Source organism: Pieris brassicae, chromosome 9 (assembly GCF_905147105.1).
Source record: "Pieris brassicae chromosome 9, ilPieBrab1.1, whole genome shotgun sequence".
In the NCBI taxonomy this organism is placed as follows: Eukaryota; Metazoa; Arthropoda; class Insecta; order Lepidoptera; family Pieridae; genus Pieris; species Pieris brassicae.
In genome coordinates this window covers 16,737,236-16,749,781 of record NC_059673.1, presented here as the reverse complement: position 1 = coordinate 16,749,781, position 12,546 = coordinate 16,737,236, and the positions used below count along the sequence as shown (strand labels likewise).

Sequence of the window (12,546 nt, the reverse complement as noted above, 5' to 3'; positions counted from 1 at the left end):
ATGACTTAAGGCCCTATGTCCTCCAGGTGAGGTAGAGTGCATCCAGCGTAGAAAACTAGCCTGATCGATCTAGCTTCATTTTTAAGGTTTTTTTTAATAGAACAAAAGGTTGGGAAATGGGCACATGGACACTCTCAAAGCCACTGGGCTTTTTAAGAATTAGAACGCTCTTTTTTTGATGGACCCAAAGTCAAATTGGTTCTTTTGAGCTCCCCAGATCACGGAGGGCAGGCTGTACGAATACTGAATGTAGGTTATGAAAAAGTTTTTTTAATTTAAGTTTTTTTTGTTTTCGACACGCTGCGCTGGTAAGTAAGCGTAGGCTTCCTAGAATGTTTTTCTTTATCAAAATTTACCACCAGCATAAGTATATATAATAATAAATAAAAAAAAACTGTATTTAGTCAATAAAATTATCCCGATGTTCGTGTTGCAGGGTACGATAACATTCAAATGTCTCGTACCACTCACGAATACTTAAAATACAATGTATAGTAGGTACTTACTAAAGGGTCGTCCTATTGATCGCAAGCTCGTATAAATTGAAGAATTTATTTATTTCTTTAAAAGCGCTCAACTTAGGATGTACCGATTCAAATTGAACAGGTTCTAGTATATTTATTGAATTTTAAAACAAATAAATAAACGCAGGTAAAATGGAATTAAATGTCATTCTATTTTCTTTTTAATTTTTCTTGTCTTTTTATTTATTACAGTCAATACTCTTCAATACGATGTGCAGGTACAAGCTAGCCAATTAACATTATGGCAAAGAAATGATTCTATTAGCGAGGTGGTCGTCGTGGACTGATTGCTCTCACCTACATAACTAGTCGAGTGTTCATTGCTGAGCAAAGCATCACTCATGTTACCTATAAAGGGCTTATACTCGTAACACTCGTTTTTATAACAATTATTATTGATACAGTCAAAATTGTTTACGAGGACATCGTTTAGAACAATATTTCGGTTATATTGATCAAAATCAATGTTTCCGTAACAGTATGTAAAGTACTTAATAACAATGTCTGTTACGACTATCGGTTTTTACGACCAGATATGATTAATCCCTTCGATGTCGTTATAAAAAATATTGACTGTGATTTCAAAAATGAAGGTCGGTCTTTGATCTGCATGAACAATTGGAATTGGATAATAAATGAGTAATCTATTTAGGTTTCCAATCGCGTTTGGTAAATTTCGTTAATGTATAAGAAAGTAATTTCTTTTTATTATAATCCGGTTTATTACTGAACACTAAGCCTTAGTTTCAGCTAAAGCGCTTCAGTAGTTTTTGATACATATATAATAAATAATTTCTTCACTTTTTTATTTTAGATTTATTATATTAGAGTCCGTTTAGTTTGTTTTAATTAACACCTGGAAAGTGGACTAGTTCACGGTTAGACTTAGATGAATAAAAGAAATGAAAGGCTTTGAATTAAAATAATACTCTCTTAGAAATATTGTGAAACTTGTTTAAATAAAAACAATAATAATAATAAGTAAAACTCTTTTCAATTTGTTCACAAAATTCTAAAACTCACTGAATAATTGTGCTATGTTCGTATGTAAATGAACCGAAATATTAATTATTAATTTCGAAAGTATATTTATCACTTTGTAGTTAACTAGACAATGATAAATTTATCATTTTTTGCACTGTTTTAAGTAAACTCATCATAGCTTAAACATAATTCGACAGAGACGAAAAAGATTTTATTATATAAAACAGGGGCAATTTTTTAAAATAACATAGGCAGGAGGCCAACCTGATGTAAAGTGATAGCGCCACCCATAATGCCAGAGTTGCCGGTTTTAAAAAAGTGCTTAGTAAAAAAAAAGACTAGTTTGCAACTTATAGAAGGCACTTACAAAAACTATATTAATATTTTCATTACAAATGGAAAACAATTAATGTCAAGTTACAACCACTTTTAAACACACACACACAAAACATACAATGGAATAATGAACAGTGTTAACTTAGTGGTTTCGGCGTCTGACTCTCATCTTCGTGGTTCGAGTCCCGGCTGTGCACCAATCGACTTTGGATGTTTGCATAACACTCGCTCGTACGCCTAACTTACTTTGTAAGAAAACGTTAACCCAAAAAGTCGACCGTGTTATAGGCACAGACGGCTGATTTATTGGGCTATTAGAAAAAATATGATCACTAACATATATTGAAATCTGAGGCTCAGACCTAAAAGGAAGTATCGCCTCATTTGATTGTAAAGGGGGGCAATGAAAATCAGGTGGATAAAACACAACGTTCTCTACGTCTGGAGACTGAAACTAACCAAATTGGAACCTAATATAAAATCTCTGTGAGGCAAGCATGAAACACATGGATCTCACTGAATTAAATTAATTAATATAGAAAGATCTTTATTAAAATTATTTAGAATTTGAATTTCTGGTTTTCCTTATCATTTGCAAATTTATTTACTGTGTTTCGTTAACAATTTCCTCGTGATTCCTACCTAAAACCTATGAAGTTAGGTTTCTTAAGTGAATTAACTTTTTCATATTAAAACTTATGACATATCATAGGCATCGAATTTTAGAAAGGCATGGCAAGAAAAGGCTCGGAAACACTGTTGTAGCGCAAACTAAAAACCAACTCTAAGATTATCTTGAAAACCCATTTGTCCCTCAAATTATTTCATTCTCACGAAGCACAAAAGGGATTTTTTAGAGCTTACTTCAAACAACGTTCTTAGACGTCTCGCTTCAAATCTCACTACAAAGAACCAGAGCGTTCGTTAAAAAGGCTCCACTGGTGGTTGCTTTGCAAATATAAGCTTCTGCTTAGAGATGAAACGCACGAGAAATTCTTCGAATACGTTTTTTGTTCTTATTACGTTTAAAAGTCTTATATGCGCTAAGATAATAATGACTCTATAGCGACGGTAGGTCAGATACCTTCTCGTCAACAATGAAGCACCATATAACCAATTTCCTTTGGGCTCTTTTTTTAATACAGAACTGGACAGACGTTTGGCTACAATCCCGCCTGATGGTAAATGAGATCTGGCCTAGTATTGTCTTTTGTTAACATAGCTTTTACATATTAAGAAAAACACTTTTTGAACGGATTGAAGCTATGTATTATTATTAAAAACTTACAATTATTTACATAATTTAAAAAAAAATCCCGACGTTTCACGTGCTTTTCAGCGTGCGTGGTCACGGTGACTGAGGACAAAAGGTGTTGAATGTCAAGAGTATCACAACTGCAGAGAAAATCTGTATTTATTGCACCGGAGTTGATATCGACTAAATGTGACGGGTTTTTGCAAAAATGACTCACGGTTATCTGGCCTACTAGACTACTAGAGGACACGCCTATCCAGGAAATGTCAGTTTAACAGCCGCTTAAATAAACCCATATTATCTTTAACTGTCTAGGGAGGATGGAACCCTCTTCCAAGGAGTTCCACTCCTTTGCGGATTTTATTAAATTAATCAAATCATGCAGTGCGACAACTGGGGATGACGACAACGAAGGGGAGAAACTCCAGCCTGCTTCTAGATAAGCCTTATTTGAACGAGAATGACGGAATCAGATTCGGGTTTTCTGCAATTTTACTTCTCAAACCCTTATTGGCTCGGTTATATTTTCTCATCTCTTTAATTGCTTTTAAATAGGCAATTAGAGCACCATTCATCTTTAATTGTTAGGGTTATACGGTAAGATCTGTACATCTAACTTTTTGGACGTCTTTAAGTCATGTTTAGCACTAAGTTTTTCTTCACCGTACGAATGTGAAATACTGAGTAAGGTCGACAATAACCACATGATTTTGTTATCATTAAAGGTTTCTAGGTATCAAAGATCTATCATTATTCTTTCAGAATTCTTTATTTGTTCAGATATATGTACAATACAATTCAGATAGAGGCCTCCCTAGTAAGTCAGAGACCTGTGACAGGGAAGCTTCGCTCTTCTTTAAATTTACAAAGTTTAATCAACCAACACAATTGGTTTAAAAAAAAGAAAAATAAACAAATATATGAATATATTATGATGACTATGTAATGTGTTTCTGAAAGACGAAACAAATGTGTGCGCGTGTTGCATGAAAAGATGGATTAAGGAAAAAATTATATTAGATGATTTAACAATGCTTCTGTTTTGTTGTAGTTAAGTGTACCGAGCCAATGGTTTAAAGTAATTTTACATTTATGGCAGATTATGAAAGCTAAGGGTTTTATTTAAACTATTATAGAGATAAGCTAAGCTGCTTACGCGCAAAGATGGTCAGTAGTTTGCAAGACTTGTACAACTCTTCAGTTGGAAAACTTTTATTTTTTAGTAACATTATTTTTATAATTGCTCTCTGAGCTCTTTCAAGTGCTAGAACTTTGGTTTTCGCACAACCACCCCACACTGTGATACAGTAGGTGATAACAGATTGAACTAATGTTTTATACACGGTATATATGATGTTTCGTTCCGCTACATGAGGTAGATTGCAAAAAATCCAGCTTAACCTACGTATCCTTTTTATTACTGCATCAACATGGGCGTGCCAGTTTAGATTTTGGTCAATAATCACACCTAAGTATTTAATCTGTTTCACCCTAAGCAGCGTGTCACAGCCGCAGTCTTCACTACAATTGCAATTTAGTTTGTGTAATTTTATGTTAAGATTGGAGGGGGGTTGGCTCTTATCACGTATAGCAAAAGTTATGAAGTTAGTTTTAGATGGATTAATAGTTAGCTGACTGCTGGTTAAGTGCGCGTTAAGTTTGTGAAGATCCGCTTCAGCGTTTTTATAAGTTTCCTCCCATGTATCCCCATAAAAAGTTAGTGCCATGTCATCAGCATAACAAGTGATGATACCTTTATTGATTTTGGTATTGCACATTTCATTGACATATATCAAGAACAGCGTTGGCCCTAAAACCGAACCCTGAGGGACACCGAAAGAAATCGGGTTTTCATTCACGTTACTAATTAAGTTACCTAGTTTGACTCTTTGAGTCCTATCTGTCAGGTCAAGAGGTTGAGAAATACTTCTCTAATGCCAATATTATCCAGGCGCTTAATTAGAGTTGAAACATAAACAGTATCAAATGCCTTTTTGAGGTCGATAAATAGTGTAAGACACTTTTGTTTCCGGTCAAGGCGTTCAACCAGGTAATTTATAAAGGCTTGGATAGCATCTTCAGTACTACACTTGACCGAAAACCAAATTGTGTTTGTGAGAGGAGATTGTATTTATTAAGGTAGGATATTATTCTTGAGTTAATAGTTTTTTCTAGGATTTTGGATATAGCTGTTAAGATAGAGATTGGGCGGTAGTTACTGATGTCTTTTTTATCACCACTTTTGAAGACTGGATGGATAATTGAACTCTTAAGAATGGTAGGGAAGACACCGGTTTTATAACATACATTGCATAGTTGAGAGATAATAGGAGAAAGTAATGGTGATGCTAGTTTTTAGAAGCGGTTGGAAATATTATCTATTCCAGTTGCACTTTCTGATTTAAGGTTTTTTATTATAGCAGAGATTTCATTGGGTTCAGTGTCAACAATTCCTATTGATGTTAATTGCGTCTTATTGTTAGACTGGAAGTCGAAGTGTCTTGGGGTGGATGGTAGTTCTTTTGCTAATAGTTGACCTATATTTGCAAAATAGTTATTTATATGAGCAAGTGATGCTTCAATGGTAGACTTTATTTGCATATGTTCTAAATTATTGTTTTTTGATTTGTGTAGATTACTTATTTCTTTAATTGCATTCCAGAGGGTTTTAGTATTATTGCTTGGTTTAGATAATAGGTCACGATAATACTTGCGCTTCAGATTTTTGATTAAATTGTTGCAGTAGTTACGATAACGTCTGTATGTTATCTGGAGTATGTCGTTACTAGAGTCTGCTTTGAGTTGGAATTGGAGTTTATTCCTGTGTCTTATGCATTTCAGAACACCGGGTGTAATCCAGGGCTTTAAACAACGCTTGGTTTTTGGGATAGTTTTTATTTTAGTGTTTGCCTCAAGAATCTGTGTAATGATATCAGTCAGTTTTTGCGTTAAATCATTGGGATTATCGATTTTTAATAGATGAGAGAGGTCGGTTCGCGTCAGGGTGGATAGTGCACTTTCATAGTCGGTTATGGTATTATATTTACTAACTTCGGTCGAAGTCGTGTGTTTGAATATGTATAAGAACACAGCTAAGTACAAGCACAGTTATGGTAGTTTTTAAAACGGCTACTTTTGCTGAAAAACATTTAGGGTCAAGGTTAAGCATAGCATGATCTAGACAGTTTTTGTCTCTGGTTGGTAAGCGGTGTCCAGGAATCAGCCCTAATCCCGAGAGGTGTGTTAGATAGTCAGTACCGTCCAAGTCAGTAGATTCATCTAAAATGTTTATATTAATATCACCTAGTATTATAATATTTTTAGTCAGGTATTATCTTCTAGGTATTTAGTCACTGATTCAGTAAATTTATATTAAATATTAATAAAAAAAACTACAGTTTTGTATCGCGCAGCTTGGACATACAACGATCAATGTTTAAGCCTTAACTTGTTCAAGCTATCGCGGAATATGCTGTATCACTATTAAGAATATCCATAGCTCAAAATCACGTGCATCAGGAGCATACCCCACATACACACCTTCACGTACTTACCCTCACTTTTACACCATAAAACAACACAGCCAAAGTAGGTATTACTTAGTTAAATGTACTGAATATTTTATTGTTCCCTTTTGTTAATTGTCGAACCTTTTTGAAGGTAAATATTATGTATTACATCGCCGGATATATTTTTAGTGTAATTGTTTGTTATAATATAGTTGTGAGATGTAGAATTACGAAATAATAAATGATAAATATACAATTGCGTGACATTACGGCCATTCCAACTTAATCACAATAATCACTACGTTATCTCCTACGCATATTTCACTTTCAAGTAATTTTACGAATTCTTCGACCGATATCAATACATATCTTGCATCTAAATAATAAATTTATGCTAATAACATCAATTATCTTGTTAGTTGAGTGAAAGTGATGTTTAGCACTTTCCCGTAAAAGAATTGTGATGTAAGAAGAAAGTTCTTGCGCCTGCGACGATGCGTTCAAGTATTGATAGTACCTACACCATCATACACATTAAAAAAAATCTGTGGCGCTACAACTTTGTTAAGTCTGGTCCTCAGTCTTCTGTATCTGTTTTATGGTAATTTGTCAATCTATTAGGCAAGTGATCAGCCTCCTGTGCATGACACACGCTGTCGACTTTTTGGGTCTAAGGCAAGCCGGTTTCCTCACGATGTTTTCCTTCACGGTTCATGTGAATGTTTAACTACTCCTACTCCTTCATAGCCGACTTAAAAACATACATAACTCCTCCATATATAAACCGTACTTGATGAATAAAACGGTCTGTTAGTTCATATATTTGCTATTATTTATATAGATTCGTAAATGTTATCCGGTATAAGTATATGGCTAAATCGGGACAATCACTAATCTTTACAATTATAAAGCGGCTTTGATTAAACAGTAATTTTAATATTATTATAATTTTAAGAACTGGTTTAAATTGAACGCCATAGTCTTGTATTGGATGGTTAGTTAACACAACGTAAAACAGCGGAACACAGATTTTAAACTAGAAAATTTTGCTTGAATTAATGTTAACATAAATCAATTAGTCGAATCTATAAAAAACTGATTATAATACAAAATAAAAGGTCTTCTTCTTAAAAAAAACCCCGGGCCAATGCTCCTTATGCTATGATCGCGCACGCCAGACAAAAAATACCAATAATCGAGTACGCGTTTCTGTTTAACCAATAAACAATTCTTAATCGACAAATTGTCTTGTAGAAATGTAAATAAATGCATACTTTTCACAATTCATTAGTGAATTTCACATATAACAACGACCATGTTATATATCAGCAAAACGAATATTTTAAAAGCACGCAAATAAAATGGTTAACGATGACATCAAGTAAATTAACGCACACTATCACGCTATTATTCAAATACTATTTATTTAAAAATCTCTAAAATTTACATAGTATAAACCTTAAAAAAGTGTTTTTAACTATGTAACGATTAAGAAAAACACTTCATGAACGGATTAAAGCTATGTATTATTTTTAAAACTTATAGTTATTTAATCAGTTCATAAAGTGTTGTTCGTAATGTGTAAAAGCTATTTTAACAAAAGACAATACTATATGTAACGATTATTCGTTCATCAATAGATAAGATATTTAATAAATCTACTTGTCTATCTTATGTAATTAAATACATTTTTATTTTTTCGTTACTCACAGGCAACTTACAAGCGATAAGGCCGCCAGTTGCCCTCCCTTTGATTTAATTATGTTCAATTTTTTTTGTAGTGTAACAAAGTGTAAATAAATAAAAAATAAAGTTTATCGATATAATCTCCATCGTTACTATGACATAAGATTCTATGTCCCCCACGTGGGATAGAGGACATTAGGCGAGGTATACCAGCCTGATCGGTCTCGGGCAGCTCTTAACTTCACTCCACGTCACTCCAGCTGTGTCTCTCTTTACCTCTGCACTGATGCTTCGTTCTCAATCGTTGCTATACGTAGTCTTTACGCGTTCTTTGGTCGGCTGATAAGCGATTGTTATTTTATGACTTACAATTCCTTTTTTTTTCTATATTGACAAATGTTCACTTCACTTGACAGCAAAGCAAGGTGCTCCATAAAAAGCATGATATTAATGATTGCAACTCCATACTATATACTTTTAAACTTGGCGATTTTAAGGAATTTAGTTTATTTAGAAGAAAATTTTAAGACAGGCCGCCACGCCTGTCTTGCTAGTTCCTCACGCCCGCTCTACATCCTTGATTTGGGAAGTGATAAATGTTTTATGCTTTCCAATTTTTGTTTTAATATCAACGTTCAAAAGTGTATACAGAGGCCAGTATGATTAATGTTTAATTTAATTATAAAATGAAGTCCACAGAAGATAGTATAGTATAAAAGGGCAACGCACGTGGCACGCATTGGCGGCATATCAGGTGTGGCTCCTGCCCGTTTGCTTGTCTATGATTTAATTTCGCATGTTGATAATATATAGGTGTTCTATGAAACGCAAAAGCTATGTCACATTTTTAAATTAACAAGTCGGGAATGAAACTTTATTAAAGCGAGTTTAAACAAAAAGCGCTGTGTAACACGATTATAAAACTTTTCATATTCGTGTCACTGCGCTGTGGCACAAATTACATCACATTTTAATGAGACAAAAACGTTTGTCGCGTAAAATCACAAAGAGTGGCAGACGTAATTATAAATCATTTTCATATTTCTTTTAGCTTCGGATGCCACCTCCTGACTGAAGGTTATCTGTTTATAGCTTCGCTCACTTCGTTACGCCCAATTCATTATTTTTATTTTATCAACTACCAATTGTGACATTGACAATCAAAATCATAAAAATATGTACTTTAATAAAAAAATATAACATGCCGCAAAGTATTGTCTTTGCGCTAGGTGTTGACGGTTGACACATGACATACCTAATTTTACAAAGAATTTGTTTCTAAACAAAAATTTTATTCAATAATGCTTATTATTTACATAATTATTTTTAACAATTTCTAATTCTGTAAATAAAATCAGCGAATAAAATAAATAAATTGTTAGTAGATTTTATGATCATTTCTAGTAGGTGGTCACCCTTTAAATGTGCCTGATACACGATTTGGGTTTCAGGCAAGCCTGGTTACCTCACGATGTTTTCGTTCATGCGAATATTGAATGCGCACATAGAAAGAAAGTCAATTAATGCAAAGCCGTTGATCAAACCTACGACCTCACAGCTGAGAGGCGCACGGTGAAGCCACTAGGCCAACGCTGCTTTTAGTATCAATATCAACGAATAATTACTATAAATATTAATAAAAAATGTGGGCATGTACTAGTGTACACACGTAAGAAGTGAAACTTCTTTTTGACCTTATTTTTCGAAAAATGATTTACTCTATGGAACTTTAAAGAAATTTGTTAAATAAAGTTAAATTAGATAAAGTTTAACAAAAGGCTTTTATTATGATAGACATGAATATAAATAATACAATTATTTCATTTTACCTTATTATAACTACTAAGATTATTACAGAATTTCATTAATTTTAATAGAATTATTACTATCATAGTTATCGTTATTATGCATTTTTGTTATTAATAGCTGCTATTCTCTTCGAATCAACCGCGGTAGGGATAAGAAAACGCGTAACGGGAAAATGTGACGCGTAACCGAAAAATGTGACGGTATTTTTTTTTCAACGCCGATAAAGAAGTTTAACTTCAATAATTGTAAAGGTTTTATAATTAGCTAAGCGCTAATTCAACGCATATACGTGGCCATCTAAATACAAAAATCGTTTAATTACTCCCAGTACTAAATCGACTTAATGGAAATTTAGAAGCAACAAACCAAAACGTGTATTGTTTCAATTAACTGGGATGTTTTGCCTTCTAAATGTACTTAAAGCATCAAAGTTAAAGATAAAAAGGTACCAACTAAATGTCAACTTCATATTTAACTAAAAATATGATAATCTGTTTTATGTTCACAATATTAACGAATTATCTTTCAGACGACTGGATACGTAGGGCAATGAATTGAATATGCAAAGAAATAATTATCTGTCGCATGTCAAAACGTTTTATTTCATTCTAATATTGAGCTTTTGTTAATCTGTGGAACAAGACGCGAATTATGGCTTGTCACCTTATTTTTACACGAAGTTTTTTTGTTAGAATATTTTCGGATTTTAATTAAAATTATTGTTTTGAAGAACATTGATAAAATAACAAACTCTAAACGTTTTCATTCATCATATATATAGTCACTTATCCTTCCTTGATGTTACAATAACTATTCTAAAGCTCCTAAAGGCAATGCCATTACACGAGCCCTGTATCCCAAGATCCTAATGCAGTGAGAACTACTTCAGAAACCCGTGTCGTTACATTTTATTTAGCACCTTCACAGAACAGGTAGTAACGAACAAATGTTTTTTACCTTTGAAGTCTTTTATAACAAAAAATATTATTTATTTATTTAAGCTGACAGTGATAAGTGCAAACGGTTATTATTGTGTTAATAACAATATTGTCCTATTAGCTTTAGCAGTATTTTGCAATCATATAATTAAAAAAATATTATAATATGAACACACATAACCGCAACAAAATAGTACCATATAGGCTCATACAGTCAATTACAATGACCCAGGTAAGGGCAAGGGGCTGCTCAGGGCCGTCACGTTATTACCGCCACAGTACCGTTTTAGTAAGTGATAGAGGGTCGAGAATCTCGTCTTAATAACACTCGGCACTAAACTCATGTCGGCCTAAACCTCTCACGACTTACAACGGCTTAGTCAACTTGCTTTGAATATGTTAAAGCATTACTTGAATTACGTTACTAGAGACAATTAAGACTGTATCTGCCAGGTCTTCGGTCTCCTATGAAGTCGACTAAAGTTTTTCCTATTTCAAAAACATCTGTCAAGGTAAGAGGGAATAAATATAAATTGGAAAGCGATCAGGAGTGAAAAGAAAATGATAGACATTTTCCGAGAACCTTATTTTACGGGGATTACGAGGAAATTTCTTCGAAGAAATATGTAATTATATTTGCTGGAAAATTTCTCAACAAACTACAAAGAAAAGTGAATGGGTATTTTTTTATATTCAATCGTTACTTCTCCATCTTTGACCACTCAAAATAGACATATTAAATGGCATAAAGTATACTTTTACAAGAGAAAAGTAATTATAGTTATCGTAAAATAATTCGAGTTAAAATGAAAATATTATTTCCTTAAATGTGTGTTTTTCTATCTTTTTTTTAAGTAAATAGCAGGTAAATATGTAACTTGATTATTTTTTTAAGTTTGGAAAAAAATTATAATCTCGTGCGAGAAAAAAGCCTATCAAATAACATAACGACGTTACGTACGGTTGAATTAGGATGATAAATGAGCCTTAGGTCTCAGCGAATTTATGATAAGTCAGAGTTTGAACTAAAGTAGGGTCGATAAATTTTATAGACGAAGTAATGATTAATTATTAAGACAAAGGTACATTTCTGGACATATTTTTATAATTTTTCAAGTATGTAGGAGTTATTTTTAAGTATTATTTATCTACCAGAATGATAGTAAAGGTTCCAGATCCAAAACTATGAATAAATAAACCTACCTAGCTACGAAGGCATGCCTACGACAATTTAGCTTTTCAATATTTTTTTAATACGTGCAAGTAAGCCTTCTGCCCTTAACCACCCCAAAACAATAAAAATACGCCGTGGAATCACAGCCTGTGCTTCTAGGTTATATGCTATATGCGCTATATACTAACGGGTAAGTGGTTGATCTTTTTTTTTATAAAAACTGGGGGCAAACAGGCAGAAGGCTCATCTGATGTTAAGCGATACCGCCGCCCGTGGACACTCAATACCAGAGAGCTCGCGAGTGCTCTTTTCTTAAAGGGCCCTAAGTCGA

General features: G+C 33.4%; 1 protein-coding gene across 1 annotated transcript in view; it reads right to left on the bottom strand.

The window, feature by feature from the left end:
* Positions 1–12,546, bottom strand: part of LOC123714735 (calcium uniporter protein, mitochondrial) — a 106,903-nt gene that overhangs the window by 15,598 nt on the left and 78,759 nt on the right. The window lies entirely within an intron of this gene.